Source organism: Triticum aestivum, chromosome 4A (genome assembly GCF_018294505.1).
Source record: "Triticum aestivum cultivar Chinese Spring chromosome 4A, IWGSC CS RefSeq v2.1, whole genome shotgun sequence".
In the NCBI taxonomy this organism is placed as follows: domain Eukaryota; kingdom Viridiplantae; phylum Streptophyta; class Magnoliopsida; order Poales; family Poaceae; genus Triticum; species Triticum aestivum.
Window position 1 is genome coordinate 649,462,531 of NC_057803.1, and position 22,934 is coordinate 649,485,464.

The 22,934-nt window shown below is 45.5% G+C and overlaps 1 long non-coding RNA gene across 1 annotated transcript; it reads left to right on the forward strand.

Annotated features, from left to right (window-relative positions):
- Positions 1-17,526: 17,526 nt before the first annotated feature.
- LOC123087866 (uncharacterized) lies at positions 17,527-21,972 on the forward strand. Its single transcript, XR_006441549.1, has 5 exons — positions 17,527-18,011; positions 18,096-18,213; positions 18,322-18,400; positions 20,818-20,895; positions 21,013-21,972. It is a non-coding gene; the product is annotated as an uncharacterized lncRNA (long non-coding RNA).
- The last annotated feature ends 962 nt before the right edge of the window (positions 21,973-22,934 follow it).

The following is a 22,934-nucleotide window of genomic DNA, read 5'->3' on the forward strand; positions in this document are numbered from 1 at the left end:
TGTGGTAAGTCTTTAGCCAGCAACCCCGAAGACCAACATCCCTGTGACTGTAGATTCCGGCACCGGAGTTGCTTATTGGCAAAGACAGATGGCAGCTAATCTTCCCAATATTTTTTGCTGCCACCAGACATATTGTTGATGCGTGGCAGTATGATCATGCATGATTCACTAAAAAGCATGGACCGGCCAGGCACATTCATCCAAGATTTGTATCTTAGCACCCAGTTGAATAGTTGTGCAGATGAACGTGCTATGAATTGAACTAGTTTCTGCACGTTACACGTACTGTTTTCAGGTTATGTGCATGAGCTGCATTCATTGTCTTTTAATGTCTTGTGTTTATGAGCAATGAGAGTGTTGACCTACTGGAACGGTTGTTGTACTCTTGACTCATTGCTCCACTTTAATTCAGCCAATGGCGGGACCCGGATGTTGATGTAGAGTAGAGAGAAATATTAGAGCAGTTGTCTAATTTGGTTTGAGTTGAGCACCTGCGTTCATTGGCTTTTTGTTGGTGTTATTTTGTGGTTATTGCTCTGTTTTCTTTAGCAATTCACTATTTCCATCGATCGTATCATGAAACTGAAAAAGAAACATTATTCAGCAAACTGAATTTGCCCCTCGCTCTTCCATTGTTGGGACCTGACCCACTCACTCAAGTTTAGATAGAATGTGCTTCTGGGACGCACACGCAACTGAAGTGTGAAGTGTATAATCTTTGGTATTGATTATGTTTATTGTTTCTTACAAATTCTGATGACATCATTCAGCGTAACAAGGACTTGTGACAGATATTGATGTAATCTCTGTAGTTTTCCTGGTAGACGGGAGCTATCTTCAGTTGAGTGCTAGCTGGGCAGACGATGTTGTGTATTCTTCGGGGTTGAGCCACACACACAAACACACACACACAAAGTTGTTTACCAAATAGCAGCCAGTCTGTTTTTACGAAAAAGGGTTTCCCCCCGCTTTGTATTCCAAAGCAACCAACCGAACATCCAAGGATAGGTGCTGGGGCGGAAGCAGCACAATCACACCCAAAAGAAACGAAAGAGAAACAACAAAAGAAAAAAATGCCGACAATGGCGGATCGACGGAAACGAAGAAGCTTCACAGCCACTGCGCCCACCGAGGGTCTCCCACCAAGCTCCAAGGCTCCGAAGCACCGGTACCAATCAGCACCTCAAGAGGGACCGCGACGAAGACGACGCTGCTGCCAAGGGTTTCCCCCAGTACCCGACGAGGCGAGAGGAAGGGTCGCCCCCGACGCCCTCCAGGAAGGTCCGGCAACACCCACCGGCGTCGCCGCGTCGGTGTCGGATAGGCCGACAGAGGTTTCCCCCGATCCCAACCTTCACCTCGGGTGCTCCAGAGCCTGCCACCAAACCGACCACCAACTTGCGCCACCATGGTCAAGAAGCCTCCACGCCGTCTCACCACGGCATCACGAGGTGAGGTCTGCACGACAAGGGATAGGAGCCGGGACTAGGGGCCGCGGCACCGTCGACACGCGGGAGGGCACAACCTCCACCGTCAACAACGGTAGCCGACCGGACACACAAGCAGGAGCTTACCAGGCCCGTGTGCCCACAGGCCCGGCCGGGAACTCCATTCCCGGACAGCTCCCGCCATCGCGTTGCAGCCGGCAATGCCATCGGCATCGCCGCCCCCCATCCAAGCCGCTCCTCCTCCTCACCACACTGACGACGACGAAGCCACGCCGGGGAGCCGGCCCGCTAGGACCCAAATGGGGCCCGCCGGGCCCAGATCTGGGCCGGGGTCGCGACGACGGCCACCCAGCACCACCACGCCGCCCCGCCGCCAAGGAGCGGCGCCGACACCACGCCAGCCGCCGGCCGCTGCCGCAGGGCAGCCGGACCGCAGCCACGCCGAGCTGCACCACCGCCGCCTCCCTGCCCCGGGAAGGGAGCACATGCGCGCGGGGAAGGGAAGGCCCGCCGCCGCCGGAGCCACCCGGGCCAGCGCCGGGGGCGACCGCTGGCGGCGGCGAGCGGACAGAGGGGGAACGGGAGGCCCGCGGAGGAGGGGCGCGAGCTCCGCCCCGGCCACCTCCCGGGGAGGCGGCGCGAGGCGGGTCTGGACGGGGGAGAGGGGAGGGAGGAAGGGGGCGGAGGTGGAGCGCGGGGCCGGCGGCCGGCAGCGGCGGGAGGGCCGGCGGCGGCGGGAGGTGGGGAGGGGGAAACCCTAGTCGCCTCTCCCGCGTGCTCCGCGGCTGGCGCCAGACGGCCCAACAGCCAGTCTGTTGAAAATCGATTACCCCAAAACAAGGGCAGCAGCACACGTTGCTTGGACCGACCAAGAACCAAGATTCAGAAGGAACGGGCTCCCACGGCACCCCGTCTTTCTCTCTTCAAATCTGGCGCTGAGCTATGCCTCACTGTTGTGGAAGAGCGAGGGCAAGTCTCCATCGCGCCACAATATCGAAGATGAAGATCAAACTTTCCGATGGTGAGTAACAAAGAGGAGGGTTTTCTACAAAATTGTGTTTAAGTTGCTGGCTATGATCCCACCTCTGATGATAGTAGTTCCATACCGACCTGACAACCCACTTTCCAAGTTTCTACTGGTTATCCGCAAAAAAAAAAATAGTTTCTACTGGTCGTTGATTTCCACTGGATATATGACCATGAATCAACGTACTAGCCAGTAGCATGGGCTCCACAACATTCTTTTTTTTTTTTGAAGCTAAGGGCTCCACAACATTCAATCATGTAAATCAATTGTCTATTAATTGTACATGTGATAGCATATATATTACTTGTCACCCTTCGGTCTTCGCCCAAGTAGAATCGTGCTCTGTTAGGTGATACACACTTTTCTGTAGCTGTCATATCAAATGGCCATGACTCAAGAGTGACAATTGGGAAATACCAACGTTAGTATAAATCTAGATGAGTCCGGGATGGGACGGGACGAAAAGAGGATGGAAAAGAATAGTAGCAGGGAATAGGAGGTGCCAGGAATCAGAGCACGGGTACTTGGTGGACCTCATAGTTCCCTGACGTATCCCTATGACTATGGATACTTCCAGATTGGATCCAGACACACCACGCACTTGAGGGTTGATTACCAGTAGGAGTGGCAGGCAAAATTGACGGGAACAAACACCTCCACGTGCTGGGCTCCAGAATGCTGTTAAGCCACTAATCAACGCCCAGGGAGCGTTGCATATACTGGTCGTTGCATTGCCGGCTTTCAGAAAGTCCTGCTCAAATTGATATGTCAAGTCCGGTGGAAATCGACTGAGGTACGGCAACGAGGAAAAGTACAAGATGGTTAGCAAAAGCTAATGAATGCGTCCTTGAGAGGTTGCTCAACGGTGGACCTCGGTAGTCAGTGACAACCTCTATGTCGAGTAATAAACTACTCCCTCCGTAAACTAATATAAAAGTGTTTAGAATACTAAAATAGTGATCTAAACACTTTTATATTAGTTTACAGAGGGAGTACATGTGATTGAACAAGTACAGATGCCTCAAATGGCTATCACCAACTTATAGAACAGGCAATTGAGCGTTATGATTGGTAACAAACTAAGCTACCACCGTCCTCTACTTGTGTTCAAGGGTACATGTTCTTCACATCCTGCTTTTTCCTATTCATAATATGTTTATGTGAATCCGGGAAATTAAAGAGGCATCCAAGCTCCCTTGAGTCTCTTACAGTCAGTGACACTTATGACTTTAATCTCAGTTTTTTAGATATTTCTATGTTTATGAATAGATGGCCCTAGATGGAAAGGGTGCTGTTTACTCGAGCTCCTGGGGTGGCAAGGCTCCTCGTGAGTGTTGTGGACACCGAATTTGTACCGGATGTGGTCGGATGGACGCATGCGGGAATGATCTACAACCTAGAGATTGAGCTGGAGGACTCCGATCTGTTCACGGAGGCCATGGCAGGAGATGATGTGGATATGACTGTTATAAGGATGACGGCTCAGGTAACAAGGAGCAGCGAGAGGATGACAGTGCACAAGATAAGTCTAACACCCCGGGTGCAAAACACGCTCCGGTGGCGCCAGGGAAGGGTGCGCTACTACCTACTTCTATGCCCATGAACTCGCTGAGATTTGGTTCGTTTGAGTCTGCTTCGGCACCGCCTCGTCTGTGGAGTTATCGGGTTGAGAGTGATGATCTGTTTGAGAACTCTCTACCTCCTCTTGATTCTGTTGGGCATGCGGCCCTAGTTTGCGGTCACTCGGATGTGGTTGCTAAGGGGGAGACCACGGTGGAGTGTGCACCCAGCCCGATGGTACCCGCGGGGGTGCTTGCTCAGGACGCCGGGTTCGTCGTCAAGGATGGGGAGATGCGCGGGTAGGTGGCCCCCGTTTCCTCCGCTGTACACGCTCGGGGCAAAGCCTCGCCGCAGGGGATGAGAGGGATGGATACCAGTCGTGCTGGCAGCGATCGGTGCGCCAGGGGGGGCGCCGGGTCTGGGGGGGAGCGGGCAGGAGGCCCTCGCTTCGGCTTCCCCCAAGGCGCCCTTTCAGAGCTCGGCCGATGTGATGGGGGGCGGGCCAGCAGAGCAGGAGGCTCTGCGCGCTCATCTTCCCATTGTGCACCCGCTTATGTCCCCGTTTCCAGCCCTCGGTCGACGTTGATGAACGCTCCTGGACCCGCGACTGTGGAGGTGGGCGCGGCTTCCCCGGTCGGGCAAGAGGCCTTACCCCGAAGTGGCTGATGCGGGACGAGATCGTCGCTTTCGGAGGGATCCCGGATCCCATGTTTAAAGTTGGACGGATGAGCTGCTGTCTCCAGGATCAGTCGGATGTTGATGACATGCAGCTAGGGCGCGCCATGCGGGCGGCCAAGCTTCATGGCATTGAGGTCACTACCGGTATGTCAGTTAACACTTCCAATTCCATTTTTGCGTTTTTCCGATGACGAGATTATACACAATGCAAATCAGTTGGGAGTTTCACTAGGTAGTACTGGTAAAGAAATTGCTAAATCTGTTAATGATATCCTTGATCATGAAGCGGAGCGAGCTTTAGATATGATTTGAAATTTAGCAACTATTGAACCTTTGAACGACTCGGAAATAGATCCACTGGGTGTGTGAGGGTTCTAGGTAGCCTTTGTGCGGATCTTGCATCCTCGCCTCCTGAGATAGAGGAGGACGAGTGTTTTATTTCTCCGACGGGATTGATTCATGTAGATTCTGAGGCATGTAGGCCCACTGAGCTCGGTTGTGTGGACTGAGTTGAGGAGCTAAAAAAGCCTAAGCGCAAGTGGAACCGGAATATCTATCCGGCTTTGGCTATGTGAAGAAGTGCTAGAATCAGGACTACTAAAAAATTTCATGATGAAATATGAAAGGAATCTTTTGGAATAGCAGAGATCTGACTGACTTGGATAAACGAAGGTTTCTGGCAGATGGTTCTATAGAACACAAGTTAGATTTCATCGCCCTCTCTGAAACTGGTAGGGTTAATTTTACCTCTCAGTTTCTTGGCACCTTATGGGGAAGAGTTGATTTCGATTGGCATTGCTTACCCCGAAGAGGAAGATCTGGTTGGATTTTACGAGGGGTTAAATGTGACGTGTTGGAAGTTCGGAATGTTGTCAAGGGAGATTTTGTGGTTAAGTTCCGAGTCAGATCAAAGGTTGATGGTTTTCAATGGGCACTTGAGGCAGTGTATGGAGCCGCATAGCCTGAACTCAAACCAGATTTTTTTGGCGGACCTAATTCGTATTTGTGGAAATGAACGGCTCCCAATTCAGGTTGGGGGTGATTTTAACCTTATACAAAGACGGGAAGAAAAGACCAATGATAACTTTGATGGCATATGGTCGTTCATGTTTAATACAACTATTGAAAGCATGGATCTTAGGGAGATCGAGCTTTCTAGTACAAAATTTACTTGGGCCAACACGTTGCCAAATCCAACATATGAGAAGTCGGATCGTGTTTTCACTAGCATGGAATGGGAGCAGAAATTTCCTTTGGTGACGGTCCAAGCGTTGTCGCGGGCGATCTCTAACCATACCCCGCTGCTAGGCAACTCATATGGGAAACAAAAATATCTTCTCTTTTGAATTAGCATGGTTTGAAAGAGAAGTTTTCATGGATCTGATAGCACGGGAGTGGGCAAAAGATTCAGGAGGGAGATCACATGTAGAAAGATGGCAAAATAAGATTAGGCATTTAAGACAGTTCTTTCGCGGTTGGCCCAAACAATTGAGTGGTGTTTATAAGGTGGAAAAGGAAAGGCTCCTTAACCTTATTAATTCCTTCGATTTAAAAGCCGAGTCCTCCATTTTAGATACCAAAGAGTAGGAAACTAAGGTGGAGGCAGAAATGAGACTGAAAGAATTGCTTTGAGAGGTAGAATTCAAGTGGGCACTTACAGCTAAGGTGTGAAAAGTCGTCCAAGGGGATGATAACACTCAATTCTTTCATATGATTGCGAATGGCAAGCACAAAAAAATCTTTCAGCTCGAGCAAGATGAGGGGACGATTTTATCACAGGAAAACCTAAAATTATACATCACCAATTATTACAAGCAACTGTTTGGGGCACCTAAGGATAGTTTTGTGTCCTTAGATATGCCCACAGTGTGGTGCAGCCCTCTCAAACAACATTAACGCCAGACAGAAACATCTTAGAAGGGGTTGTGGTCATACATGAAACACTCCATGAAATCCACACGAAAAAACTCGATGGGGTGGTTTTTAAGGTTGACTTTGAGAAAGCGTATGATAAGGTCAAATGGCCATTTCTACAGCAGGCCTCGCGGATGAAAGGATTCGATCCGTCCTGCAGAAAGCAGGTAGATTCTTTCACGCAAAAAGGCAGTGTCGGAATCAAAGTGAATGATGACATAGGTCATTATTTCCAGACACACAAGGGTCTAAGGCAGGGAGACCTAATGTCACCTATTTTGTTCAACATAGTAGTATACATATGTTGACAATTCTAATAGGGAGAGCTAAAGACAATGGCCAAGTAGGCGGGCTCATCGCGCATTTAGTGGACGAAGGAGTGTCCATTTTATAGTACGCAGATGGTACTATCATCTTCATGGAGCATCATCTGGCAAAAGCAAGAAACATGAAACTTGTGTTATGCCTATTCGAGCAGTTGTCGGGGTTAAAGATTAACTTCTATAAAAGTGAATTGTTTTGCTTTGGTAGAGCTAAATACCAAAAAGAAGCTTACAAACAACTGTTCGGATGTGAATTAGGTCGTTGCCTTTTACATACTTGGGCATACCAATTCACCATGGCAAGCTATCTAACAAAGAATGGAAGTGCATTGAAGATCAATTTGAAAAGAAACTAAGCTGCTGGAAGGGCAAGCTTATGTCATATGGAGGACGACTAATTCTCATTAACTCGGTGCTCACAAGTATGCCAATGTTTCTCTTTTCCTTTTTCGAGGTACCGATTGGGGTTCGAAAAAGACTGGACTTCTATCGATCGCGTTTTTTCTAGCAGAGCGACGAGGTAAAACGAAAGTACATACTTGCTAAATGGGATATTATCTGTAGGCCAAAAGACAAAGGTGGTCTTGGCATTGAAAATTTAGAGGTGAAGAACAGATGTCTTCTTAGCAAGTGGTTGTATAAGCTATCTGTAGAGACCGATGCCACATGGGCCCAGATTCTGCGTAATAAGTACCTGGGACACAGCTTATCGTTGGTAATGGTACTTCTACGAGATTCTGGGAGGATACATGTTTAGGGGAGACACCTCTAGCTGTCCAATATCCTTCTCCCTATAATATTGTTCAGCATAGAGACGCTTATGTCGCAACAGTATTACAATCCAACCCTCTCAATATTCAATTCAGGCGGACTTTAGCGGGACATTGTTTGGAAGTTTGGCTCCACCTTATGAGAAGATTGATGGATGTTCACCTTTCTCAACAGCCAGACCAGTTACACGGGAAACTAACCAAGACTGAAGTGTTTTCGGCGAAATCCATGTATTTGGATATTATAAACTCTGTCTCTATCCCTCGATCTAGGCATATTTGGAAGGTCAAAGTGCCCTTAAAATTAAAGTGTTTATGTGGTTTGTTCATAAACAAGTCATTCTAACTAAGGAAAATTTGGCAAAGCGTAAATGGACAGGGTCTAGAAGATGTAGCTTCTGCGATAGGATGAATCTATCAAACACCTCTTTCTTGATTGCCCAATGGCACAAAAATTATGGCGGTCTGTTCACATAGCATTTAATATTACTCGCCCGACTACCATCCACACGTTATTTGGGACGTGGCTAGATGGAGTTCAGTCAAAAACAACGAAACATATATGTGTTGGAGTATGTGCTTTATAATGGGCTTTATGGAACTGCAGGAACGATTTGGTTTTTAACAGAAAACACATATTCATTTTTTGCAGGTTATTTTTCGGACCACTACACTGATCCGTATGTGGTCGCTACTCACCCCGACGGATGCCAGGGAGCATATGGTTACTGGGTCTATCCGGTGGGAGACGGTAGTGCGGGCTATCTTCAACGGTTTGGATGGTGATCATGTAATAGGATAGGTGTTTAGTTGCCTATCTATCTTTATTGAGCCGGTTGTGGCTATCCTGGTTCATGTTGTTTTGCTCTTTGGGAGCTTGTTTTGCTTTTGGAGACCTGAAGACTTTGTTTAACTATTTTCTTATTAATAAGAGGGTCGCATGCATCGTTCTGATGCAGATGCCGATGGATAACCTCCTTTTCGAAAAAAAAATCCACGTAAATGCAGGATATGGCATGAAAAATACCCTCGAAGGAGAGCACACACAAATAATCCAATATGGAACACTAATTGGGGAAAATGCATTGTTTGTTTAGAAAATAAGTGTGTGGTCACTTATTCAATTGTCAACTAGATGGATAAAATACATTGAGCCACGGATGCAAGGAAGGTAAAAACAATGCAGGTAACCAAACACATCCTAACTGCATGGATGAACCGATGCATAGACCGGGGATATCCGCTTTTTCAGTAAACTGTCTCTGTCTTACATCCTGTGAAATATGTGTACGATCCCTGAGACAATTCTTCATGCCTACGCGCTCGTATGTTTAATGAGGGTTAGCATGCCACGATGATTAGTTTATATGTAACACCCTACTCCACGTTCATGTACATGGCCTATTGTTTTCTTCTTGAAATCGTTGGGTAGTGTTGCTATTTATGTAGGGAATCGAGACATGGTCAGGCGGGCACAACCCCGTATACGAATTTTGCATTCCATAATTCTGAATAACTCGAAAACGCAGTGGTTTTTGCAATAATTCGATGGTCCTGCATCTGTTTCAGACTATGCATTTCGCGTATAAATGAAAAATGTAGTGGGTTCTTCCTGTGAGCTATTGATCCTGTTTTTAGTTATGCTGTTTTGTGTGTCGGCTAAGCAGCAGGAAAGGGAGATCTAATGGGTCAAAAACATTCAGGTTTTGAACAGGAGCTCTGCATGAAAGCTAAGTATCTGCATGTTAGACTGTTTTCATGTTCCGTGCTTGAGCTACATTCATTGTATTTTATTGTCTTGTGTTTATCAGCAATGAGAGTGTTGATCTAATAGAACAGTTGCAATACCCGTTACTCATTGTTCCGGTTTAATTCAGCCAATGGCGGGACCCAGATGTTGATGCAAAGTACAGAGAAAGATTAGAACAGTTGCCCGATTTGGGTTGACTTGAGCAGTTCAGCACCTGGGTTCACATACTTTTTGTTGGTGTCATTTGATGATTCTTGCTGTGTTTTCCTTAGCAATTCACTCTTATTCATTAGATCCGTGGTATCATGAAATTAAGGAGGAACATTATTCAGCAAACTGAATTTGCCCCCCTCTCTCTTGCCAGTGTTGGGACACTTGACCCACTCACTCAAGCTTAGAATTTCCGTGAGGCACACGCAACTGAAGTGTGTAATCTGTGCTGTTAATTATGTTTTGTATTTCTTCCAAATTCTGATGACATGATGGCTAGCATAATAGTGACTTGTGGCAGATAGGGATGTAATCTTTGTACCTGTCGTGGTAGTGGTGGCAGGAGCTATCTTCAAGTTGAGTACAAGCTGGCAGATGACGCTGTATATCTGCCGTCTGCGTTGGCCAACTAAATGCATTCACTGTACCGACAAAACTGGATCGACGCGGCACCTAACTTACAAATCAAAGTTAATCAAACCGTAGCCTCGCGATTTGGGCATATCATCCTTGTAGACAGCTTCATTCGGTGCCGTTCTCCTCCGCGGCACCATCTTCGAGCTCATTGCCGGTTCCCCAACTCGAATACTAGCGGATGGAACATGCATGCACGCCGGCAGCGTACCGGTTCAAAAAGTGTGCCAGACCACGTTATGCTGCAAACTAACTCATGGCGAGGAGCACATTCCTAAAGAAAGGGTGCGCAGTCAAACCAGAACTCTGAAGCGACAACGACCCAACCCGAAGTTTGCCGGCGAAGTTTGCGAGAAATATCCACGTCTCTTCGTCGCGGAGCGAAAGGGATGATGCCCGGGCACCACCGCATACGGAAGCTCCCCAGAATCACAGAGGCGCCATCATGGACGCCCGTATGGGGCACCTCGACCAGATCATCCTCCATTCCTATCATCCCTCCTATTATCCAGAATAGTCTGGACCGGAAGAGGATTCTTCACGGGAAGATGAATCGTTGTAAATAACAATCGATGATCGATAGTGTAACAAACTTCAAAAACGTGTGGGTTAACTATGAGGCCAAGTACCAATATCTAAAAGGAACCGCTATTTTGTTTGTAAAAAGTATATTTTCCGTCTCTCCTAATTTTTCGGGAGTCTAGATTTGTTTCTCAACTTCCAAACTGGATAATTTGCACCCCCAGCTACCGCAACTCGACAAGGTTCATCCTTGGTATCGGTTTTGACCGGTTTTGGTGCTGACTTGTCCTGGTTTAGATCGGTGATGCCTCTGATTCTCGTACTTTTCATATCCGCGTATTTTTCCAGTTGCGTAAATTTTTAAATCCACATTTTTTTTCTTTTTTCGAGGTCCCTTATTTTTCTAAATCCACATTTTTTTCAAGTTCGCACATTTTTCAAATTCATGAATTTTCTTGATATTCGTGTACTTTTTTCAAGTTAGAGTAACTTTTCCAAATCCGTGCACTTTATTCAAATCTGTTTGTTTTTTTAAATCCACGCACATTTGTAAAGCTCACCCAATTTTGTCAATTCAGTGCACTTTTCTCAAATTCGTGTTTTTTTTCAAATACGCGTACCTTGTTCAAATCCACATACTCTTTTCAAGTTAGCGTAAATTTTCTAAGCCAGCATGCTTTTTCCAAGGTAGCCCACCTTTTTCGAACCTACGCACTTTTTCAAGTTCACGGTTTTTTTTATTCTTGATTCTTTTCTGAATAAAGTACGCGAATTTTAGAAGTGCATGAATTCAAAAAATATGCGGATTTAAAAAGTACGCGAATTTGAGTCAGGACGGTCAAAATTGGGGTTGGTCAACATCAAAACCGGTCAAAACCTCGTCCAGGGACGATTCTTGTATGGTTTCAGTTGTTCATGTTGCTAGTTTCTCGTTTTGGAGTGGAGGGACCTAAACTAGACTACGGCAGGAGTTCAGGAATAAAAATTATAGTTTTCTCTTTTATTTGTGTGAAACACAATAGTTCACTTGCAAAGTCATGCATGATTTAGCCCCAATCAATTCTCGAACCATTAACAATCCACGTACAGGGGCACTCACATACTAATAAATGTACTACTTACCACCATAAAATCGCCATAAAATAGTACAAACTCAAGAAGGTATCAATAATAGATGTGCGTATATGTTGCTCCATCTCGACTGAATGAGAGACAAGCTCCACTAGCTACCAGTTGGCGAAAACTTTCCATCTCAAAATTATATTGGCGAAAAGCATAGAAGCCAGCCTAGAAAATACATGGCAGAACAAGGAAATAAGGACTACCAAGTTACCATATGGGAATAGTAGACCCCGGGAAACAGATGGTCATTTTTCTGTATAATAACTACCACCATATTAAGCTGCGAGGGCGCCCAGTTATTCACTATAAGCTCCCCTGTCCCCTTATGTATTGGTCATAGATCTAACCGACAAGTGTGATAGATCATCGTTGAGAAAATACAAGCTAACTCGCAGGAAACATGATCACTCTTTAGCCAGCAGCCCATAAGACCAACAGCTGTGACCGTGGCGATTCTGGCAAAGGAGTTGATTATGGGCAAAGCCTATTTCTGCCCTCCTGTGCTTTGAATACTTGAAGAACTTTGCTTATTCATAAGGTAAGCCATATACTACTGTAATCCTAATGATCAAGAGATTCCGTTTGTTTTTAACTAGCACGTACGTGCCAATGCGTTGCTGCGTCCCCTGGGGGGAGGGGGGGCTAATATTATTTGTTTCAATAATTTGGCAGCCTGGTTCATGCATGGTAAGTAAATCAATGCTGATTGAAAGATATATGGGGAGGTGGGCGAAATATAGCTTTGAATCGAATGGCGTAATTCCACATTATTGCAAAAGACAAGTTAATAAGCTGGAGTTGATTTAATGATGCAAAAGGTAAGAGAATTAATGTGATTGAGTGGCGTACTTGATAGGTGCGGTCAAATATATCATGGTAAAAAAAAACTGTTTTGAGAAAAATAATCAATGAAGGTGGATGGTGGGAGGGGGGATCTGTTGACGAAAATTTCTGCCTGGCAGAGAAAAAAACTGTACTTATTTTTTTAGTAGAGATTCTAGTAACAAAAAAGGTTTTGATCTCTTAGCTAATTATTTCCAACACATCAATATTCACTACAACCAAAATGGCTCATTTTAATCATCCTAGGGATCTCCAGGTTTTTCTAGATGGAGAGGCTTTGTTCACTGTATACATGTTAAAATCAATTCTCATGTGTTTCTTTAGGGTGCCCTCGACACAGAACCTCCCTATCTTCCTACAAATCTTCGCCTTTTTATTACCCTGAATTCAGAGTACCATCTTACAGCAAAATTGCCCCAATCAGTTCAAGTTTAAGGTTGGCATTATGTTTTATGGCAAATGCAACAATTTGTGTGACTTAATCTAACTAATCTAAAACGTTGCTGCAAGAAGAGAGTTTGAGCCTTCAAATAAAACCAACATGAAGTTGTCTTAAAACAAGCCATATGCATCTCCCACTATTTTTCAGTGAAAATGAAAAAAAATCATACATGGTAGCAAAAGAACAAGTGCAAAGAGGGAAAAAAAAGTAGAACACGCCTACAGTTTGCCGCTTGAGACTAGGTGTGCAGCTTGCCGTTAGGGCGCATGCTCGCTGCCGCCAACCTATTTCTTCCTTTCCGCAGTGTCGGTGTGCTTCCTTCTGGAACAGGCGCACCCGCACGTGTTGCTAGCTGGTGCGGAGCTCGCAGGCAGAAGTTGAAAAAGAGGGATGTCGGGGAGGTGAAGGAGCTGCTCTCATGAAGCAGAGAGCCGTCCGGACCAGGAGTGGGCCGCACAACTCATCACAAACTTGAAGAGGATGGAGGAGTTCGTCCCGGCCTTGGAGTGGTGATGACACCATATCCGGCGCGGTGTCGTTGAGGAGGACAAGCGGAAGAGTGAGGCTATGTTCTCACTGCACTCTCCATCGGATCTGGCCGTGCATGCCAACGTGAACCACGAGCCGGACCGGCCTGCCATCCTGCTCCAGTGTTGGGGATTCAGTCACGGGCGAGGAGGGGCACGGCGTGTCTGACCGCTTCTGACTAGTGCTCATACACGATCACCCTAGCGTACCGACCTTGTAGCATTGTGCGTGAAGCACCCTACTCTGTGTGTCCACGTCAGCGCAAGGTCGGGTGGTCGGCTGGGCTAGCTGGAGCAGCTCAGCCAGGATCATGTGGCGGCAGGTGGCAGCACACCTCAGGAAGAGGGGGCCGACGGCGATAGCAACGGGAGACCGGAGATAGTCTGGTATGCAACGGTAGCTTGGCCTAGGACCAGGCCGGCGAGGGCACGAGAGCGTTTGTGTTGGCCAGTGAAGGAAGAGGATGAAGGGTGGGCCCAACGCTAGCTTAATACTTGAGTCAAACGGTATCAAGTTATGCTGGCAGTATCGGCGGGCTCTATCCATTAGATCTAGTGTCAATATGTGTTTAGTTACCGACGCGTTTTTCGCAAACTGTCAACACAATAATGATGGATTTCGTTAAATTTTTTTAAAAAAACATGGTGTTTTAATTTAGGGTCCACAGATGTTGTGATTTTGTGCAATTTACTTACGAGGACAAACTGTCAGTTATCGATCCTTCGCCACTTCTGCAGTGGTTTCGTTTCGAGACTTCGGGCAAGAAGTGAGCTTGTATTCGTTGCCCCGGCCTGCTGTACACCCAGCTCAATTGGGAAACGCCAGGCAGTTTTCCTCTCGTACCTGGCGGCGGGGCCGATCTTCCAACACCGTTCTCCGGCGGCTCCCCTCCGCCGGCGACTTCGGTTGTCGGTGGTGAGGGGGGTCGCCGGATCCACGCGTGTGGATTATTTTTACTCATCCGTAGTCTAGGTTTTTAGATTGTTCATCGTCTTTGCTTCGGCGGCGACGATGACAACGCTGAATAAATATTATTCGGATCCTTTCCTGACAAGGCCATCGGTCCTATGGTTGGGGATGGATCTGGAAATCAGTTTGTTCAAGCAAGGATGGCGCGGCGGCGGCGGCATCCTCGTGGTGGACCTGTGTCCTCGGGCTCCATCGTTGAGACGACGTTTGCTCCAGCGTCAGTGTGGAGCTTGGGAGGTAGTCCAGGAGTGGATGCAGATTGTGGTCTGCATTGACGACATCTGGAAGACGGAACGTGTGCTGGGTTCGTGGTTCGTGGATGGCAGGTATGGTTTCCTCCTTCGGCGTCTTAGTCGTGGTGGGGTGCCAGATCTGGAGTTTGATGGCGTGTCCGGGGTGTTGCCCCGGTCTGATTCGTTCAACGGCAATGGCTTCACTTTTGGTGAGCCACCTTGGAGGTCCGCAAAGCTGCATATCAGCGATGGAGCCGCGTCGAGCTCGGGTGAGGAGGTGATCCGTCATTCTTTTTTTCGGTGGCTACTGTGGTGGTGCCGGAGGCAGGTGACGGGCGTTAGTATCAAGCTCAAAGATGTTCTGCTATCTTTTCAGTTTTGTCATGTCGGTTCTTATGTGACTTGTACTTTGTTCTTTTTGATACTAGTAAGCATGCACGTGCAACGCACGTCTCAAACAAAACAGGTTCACATGGTATATTACTAAAATGAACAGGTTCACATGGTATATTACTAAAATGATTTTTATAAAAAAAATCAGATCGCTACAAAATGTTATCATGTCACTTAAATTGTATTTTCAAAAAGTGTGACATATTTGTGATCTATTTTGGATCTAAATTTTATTTTAGTGAGTTCTTTTACCGAGCCATTTAAATGTGTCTTATGCGCAACGATATGAGCGAGCGTGTAGCACATGATCCAGAAACATGTATCAGCATAAAATTCGCTGTCACATACTAATTGTATTATAGTTGTTACAAAAATATATTTTAAAAACCGCAACTAAGCCTGCCTTGAAGGTCCATCTTTTGAAGCAATGAAGGTCCATCTATGGATGCGATCAATGGTACTTCGTTCAATGTATGGGATATTGTTTTGAGCTTCATTATCTTCATACTTTAAAATATGCAGCAAAAAATGCTTCCTCAGTTGAAAACCATCCTACATATGCATTATACAATATTGTTATAACAAGTTGCATGTGCAATGTGTATACGAATAAGCATGGTGTAAAATACTCACTTGGGGTATGGGAAAATATAGTTTTTCCATCGCAAAATGAGTGCATGTAATTGAAAACCAAATAACCCGACGGAGCACTGCATGTATGGAATATATATACACATAATGTGCGTTGAATGAATCAACTAATATTGCAATGAGTTTAAAAGATTCATACCAGTGTGAGTTTGTTGGAGCAACAGGAATTACGCATTCTCATTTAGAGATATCATCGTTGAATGGAGAATTTGCAACTTCAAGCGCAAGGTTTAGGTTGTCAACCACAGTTTTAAGTACATTCTTCCCAAAAGTAGTTATTGGTATCGGATAAAAAATTAAGACAACTTTTCTATTTTGATCCAACACAAACAATAGAAATAGCCCAAACATATACCAAGGCAATAAAATCTGCACTGATGAAATAGTTTAGAAATACATGAAATATTAATTGAGACCAAATAAAGCATTGTTACAAATGAAAAATTAAAATCTTACCATATCACATTGTGAGATATGATAATCATTATTGTGAGGCCAGTTATGAAACAACTGTTTCAATGTAGTAATTCCATATTTTCACGATGACTTGAGTCTCGTGCACAATGGAACATCGACTAAAATAAGAATGAGAAAATATTAGTGTGATGAGAAAAAAAATGCATGATTATAGTAACTTACACAAAAGTTTAGATCCATATAGTGAGATGGAATGTCTCTGAAAAGCTGGACTTCGTGGCGCGCTAGTATCCGCACAGCCATATTAAAGCAATGAATATCCATGTATTCATCCTTGCTTAATATGTTTTTTATTTGTCTCAGAGTTAAGCTAATAGGGTATGGATCAAAGCTTTTCACCCATTCGCTCCTGTAAAATCGAAATTATGTCAATTATAATGACATTAGAGTAATTTATTGGAATACAAAATGAACTAAAAAATATGGCTTACTCTAGTAGAGCGACATCATCAACCATACCAATGAACAAGCAAAGTTCATCTATTAAATCACCGTTTGTTGGATTGACAGACGGTGAAAGGATAAATGACTGCGAGATGGGCTCAACTTCTCCTGATGTATTTGATGTTTTGAATTTTTCAGGGGGTCTATCTAGAATCATACATTCCGTGGGATCTGTGTTGTTTTCGTCATCTTTCATGTCTCGATTTCTTATATTATCATCATTCAATTCTGAGTCCACTAAAATGACAGCTAGTTTTGTTCTAAAATCTGTCATATGTTCCTATTAAAGTAGTGATAAGAGTTAAATAGTGATACATTATAGAATAAGTATGATGATACACAGTGAAAAATACCTATGTAGGATTGTCGGATAAAATATCTCCTGTGAAGTACTCCATAAAATTTATCATCCACAGACCACAAGATGATCTGCATGATTACAAAACTTAAATATACTCAATAAATTTGTATTTCTTTTATAGGAATTCATAATATTTTTTAAAATCATCGAATGGTCATGAGTGTAACAAGCCGTGATGAAAACAAAAATCTCACCCACGCAGCATGTGAACCGGACATGCCCTTCCAAATACAGTACAATGTTTTTCTAGAAGATATGTTTTATTTTGTTTGGCAATGCCGCACTCACTTACAAAAAATGACGCATGGACTTACAATCACTCACGGGATGATTGCCTTAGTATTACTACCGAAGAATAACAGGGAATAATACCTGTACGTCGTAGTATAGAGATTAAAAAAAAATTCAGTCAACCTTCCACCGCCCTCACACTCCTCTCTTCCCCATTCTTTCCTCACTCCCTCCTAATCTACACCACTTTTCCCATCCACAGCCGGAGCTCCCTCCTCCTAATCCACCACCAGAGAGCTCCCGCTACTACACTTCGTCAGCAACGCCGGTGGACGGGTGGTCCTTGCTCTGTCCCGCCCCTCCCCTTCGTCAGCACCGCCGGCGGACGGGCAAGCCCCTGCTCTGCCCCGCCCCTCCCCTTCGCCAGCACCGCCGGCGGACGGGCAGGTCCCTGCTCTGCCCCGCCCCTCCCCTTCGTCAGCAGCACCGGCGGATGGGCAGGCCCATGCTCTGCCCCGCCCCTCCCCTTCATCAGCACCGCCGGCGGACGCACATGCCCCTCCTCTGCCCGCCCCTTCTTCCTATCCGGTGACGCCGGGGCCCTCCCTCCTCCTCTCGACGGCGGGGCACTCGAGCTTGGCATGTTCGCCAGCGATGCCGGGGCCTTCACTCGCTGATGCACTCGCCGCGACGCCATGAAGGTCCGGTTCCAACTCTTATTCTCCCCTCGATCCGGATGCTCTGCTCTCCGGCCCTATATTGATTTCCCTATTCGTTTCGGTCAGGACCAGCAGCAGTTGCTGCTGGCGACCTCCATCTTATTAGGATCACCACGATGACCTCTGCGTGTTGTGCTGCTGCTCGGGACCCTCCCTATGCTTCTCCTCGCTTGTCCGGATCCAGGTCAGTCTCTCTGACCACGCCACCTGCTGGTCCCCGTCAAATCGGTGCATATCTGTATACTTTTAGCTCATATACTTTGACATATCATACCTTATTCTTATTTTGCAGAAACTTCTTTTGTGATGCAACTAATGGGGGAATACAAAAGACACATAATGTCGATTACTTTGAGCCTTTGAGTTAGAAGGTATACCCATCTCTTTGCAGTGTGCTCTTAATATACTCTTCCCTTGGCCATGCTGAGATGTTTAAGTATTTCCACTTATCGATTTTTAGTTCCATTTGAAGCGATGCATATTCCAATATATTTTTCAGTCCTTTGAGCTGTTGAATGAATAAATGACAAAGTATTAGCATCACAACTGAACAATAACATAAATCGTCTTATCAAAAGATGGTGTAGTGGGACTAATGACTAACCATAGCGGTGAGGTCTTTGCGGCTCATTCGTGGGTCTAGCGAGTCGAGCACCTGGATGCATCGCTGCCTGGTATTTATAACTGCTAGGTACCAATGAAAGTGTTCAATGTTAACTGGAACTAATATATGAAAATAGTGTTTTTGTTAGTTTAGGTCCCATCTATACAAACATTTGTATGGAACTGACACTCACCATATCATGTTCCAAATAAGTTGTAGCTCTGTTTAATACCCATCTTGGTGCGTCATCCCGTATAGAGCTAAATTCCTTTATAATCTTAGAGATGCATGCACTCGCTAAGAATACACTTCCACCTGACCTCATCTGTAGATGCTCTTTAGCCCTTATGCAATGTATGTATGCGTCTATGATCTGCAATATCAAGTGCACACCTTGGTCATAGGAGAGAATAGAAACTAATGTTAAAATAACATCGTCTTGTCTGAAAGCTACATATACTTACTTCGTCGCCAAGAAATTCTTCGGGGAGTAATAGACGTTTTAATTGTTCTCTTTGGAGATGTGAGTCGTCGATGCTCATTAAATTTCTTTTGTCGTTTGGTTCAGACATGATATTTTCAATCACGGACCAATCATCGCCAGTGCAGGCGTAATCTATCATGATGTAAGTGACAACATTTATTAATGACAAAGAAAATAAATGTAGCAAAAGTAGGGCATAGAAGGGTTTGTCCGTGCCTTCTGGAGCCACCACGTAGTCTTGTGCCTTCTTAGGTTTGTTATGCAGTCGGATAGGCTTCCCTGTATGTGCCCCTTCCATGCCAGACGTTAGTTCTAATTATCTGTCCTCAGCTGCATCCATTTGTTCACTTGTTTCATTGAAGGTTAATTCCTGGAAGCAACATTGCAAAGAATAATGGGTATGCAGGATATAATATACTTATAATTAGACCTATTTGGGACATAGTTGGAAAAGAAAAGATGCCTCTGTCACTTCGAGTCTTCGGAATCACTGGACTGCATGCTCTGTTTTTTCTCCACTTCTTTGTCAGCTGTTCCATTTGATTCTCTCATTGTGTCCCCTATAGTGTCTGCCCCTTCGGTGCCAAATGTTTGTGCTAATTCATCATCCTGAGCTGACTCATTTGTTCACTTGTTTCGTTCAAGGATAATTCCTGAGAGCAAGATTACAAAGAACAATCGGTATGCCGGGTTTAATATAATTAGTATTAGAACTATTTGGGACATATAGTTGGAAAAGAAAATATGTCTTTGTCACCTCGGAATCTGTGGACCGCGTGCTCTTATTTTTCTCCACTTCATCTTTGTTGGCTATTCCATTTAATTCTGCAAACTTGTCCCCTACAGTTTCTGCCCCTTCGGTGTCGAAAGTTTGTGCTAATTCATTGTCTTGAGATGGCTGCATTTCTTCACTAGTTTCCTTGACGGTTAATCCCTGAGAGCTCATTACAAAGAATAATCCCTATGTAGTATTATAATATAATGAGAATCAGAATTATTTGGAATACTTGAAACGGAAGCATACATTTGCCACTTCGCAATCTGTGGCCTGTGTGCTCTTTTTTTTTCTGTACTTCATCGTCGTCGTCTATTCCATTTGATTCTACCTCGCTTCGTACCTGAAACGCACATAATATAATATTACCCGGTACTTACTGGTTCTTCATCGCTTAGTAACTGAAACTCACAATAAAATAATATTCTCCAGTACTTATAGAAGAGCAAATATTATGAAGATGAGTAAACAAACGTTGGTATGATATTATTATACTATAGATTACATATTGTTTTGTCCCCCCTGAATAAGAATAATAATAATGGCATGTGAAATAAAAAACCGCCTTTGTCGGTTTGGGGTTTGTATGCTTGTGTTAGGATATCACCTCATCAATCTGCATATTTTCTGTATCTTCCATGATGCTTTGTTCTTCTATTGCCTTTGTTGACTCGGTGTTCATATCCTCATCTTTGGTTATCATGCATTCAATCTGCATATTTTGTGTATGCTCGTCCTTCGCTCCTTTGTCGATGTTTTCCTGAAAATCAAAGCATATATTATTATCACGCCGTACACATTCAGCCCCTATGTTTTGTTAGCTTGAAAATCGACCTTATATGTTGGGACGTAGGGAGTACATCGCAACTGTATGCACAACAGTTTCTGCCCCTTTGGAACTGAGAATTGAACGATCCATATGCAGCTTGATCAGGCATTGTAGGTGAATCAGTACAATGCTCATTTGACAAGGATTCATGGAAGGACGTCAGGTTTAGGTCAGGTACGGACAACAAGGATCATGTTAGCATATGGTCATGCCATAAGTCACCAGTTCCTACATTTTCCTTGTTTTCCATAATTTCATTCCATCAAAACAATTGATGGATCACATGAACAGGTTGACAAAGGAGCATGCATTTGCGGAGCAGTTCGCCCGCGCTGACGTCGTCGGGTGAGTAGTGTGTGGTGATGGCGCAGTACAGTCTGGGCGGAGGCGTCTTCTAGCCTAATGAAGCCTTGGTGGCAGCGGTGTGTAAAAGCCTTTTGAATTTCAGATCAGAGAAGAATATGCACCTATGTCGGCGAGGAGCTCCTCGTTGCGGCCGTGGCAGTGCGCTTGTGCGGCTGCACCTGTGTTGGGGAACAGCGCGTTGTCGTGGCCGTCGTCCAGTGCCTCGGCGAGCTCGTCGTCGCGGCCTTCGTCGTGTGCCTCGGCGAGCTCGTCGTCGCGGCCGTCGTCGTGTGCCTCGGCGGCTGCGCAGGGCAGCGACGAGGCATGTAATCTGGACGCCGGGCCTGGCTTGATTCCCGCTAAGTTAGCTTATTTGTTTCCGTATATCACTCCCCGTGTAAATTGTTCGTGGGTTGTTACTTTTTTTTTAGGAAGGGACGTGGGGTTACCTGTAGATTTACCTGTAGACTCGTGCGGGCTTGCGTTTGTACGGGCAGAGTTTTCGTCCGCTTTCATCATGTTTTTTTGTTTAATAGTAGTGTAGAATAAAGTCTTGGCGACAGCGGTGTGTAAAAGCCTTTTAAATTTCAGATCAGAGAAGAATATGCACCTATGTCGGCGAGGAGCTCCTTGTTGCGGCCGTGGCAGTGCGCTTGTGCGGCTGCACCTGTGTTGGGGAACAGCGTGTTGTCGTGGCCGTCGTCCAGTGCCTCGGCGAGCTCATCGTCGCGGCCTTCGTCGTGTGCCTCGGCGAGCTCGTCGTCGCGGCCGTCGTCGTGTGCCTCGGCGGCTGCGCATGGCAGCGACGAGGCATGTAATCTGGATGCCGGGCCTGGCTTGATTCCCGCTAAGTTAGCTTATTTGTTCCCGTATATCACTCCCCTTGTAAATTGGACGTGGGTTGTTACTTTTTTTTTTGAGGAAGGGACGTGGGGTTACCTGTAGATTTACCTGTAGACTCGTGCGGGCTTGCGTTTATACGGGCAGAGTTTTCGTCCGCTCTCATCATGTTCTCTTGTTTAATAGTAATGTAGATGAACGAGACATGTATTACTATGAAAAAAAAAATCAGCTAGCGCCTCGCCAGGTTGAGCTCGCCCGTGCCGTGGTGCATGCCATCATCCGGCCTCCACCCTGGCCCCGTGGCCTCGTACGTATCGACCGTCGTGGCCCTTCGCTGGTAGCCGCATCGCGCGTCGCTCCACCTACACCGCTGATTCACTTATTGTCTTTCATGTTGCTTTCGCCACCGATACCATATCAATTTTTCTCGCGGCCATGTTCTAGTATTCCTACTAATACATACTTCCTCCCATCCATATTACTTGTCTTTTCCCATAACCATATTACTTGTCTTAGATTTGTCACATCCATACTACTTATCTTAGATTTGTGACATTTATATACATACAAGTATCAGACAATTAATATGGATGGAAAGGAGTAATATAGATGCACACAGAATGCACTCATGTCGATACCGACTAAGGGCATCTCCAACATCTTAAACCACCCGCGTCTGTCGGGTCAAAGCTGTCCGAAATCATTTTTCCATCTAGTGCAGTACCAAATCCGACCGTGGACCTGTCCGGACGTCTATTTTTCCTGTAAACCGGAGGCAAACATGTCTCAGTCTTTTCCAAGTTATGCCTTGAGTATGCAATGCACTTGCTAGTTGGTCACATGGGCACCACGATATTCAACCATGCATATCCATTGTTGATTAATTGCTCTGTTGGGTGCATATATATTGATGCTCAATCAGCAATCGAGTAGAATCAAGATCTGGTAGGTGACCCACACTTTTCTGTAGCTATCAAATATGTTAGAGACGAGAAAGGCAAATTATCCGGTAGCACAGTCGAGGT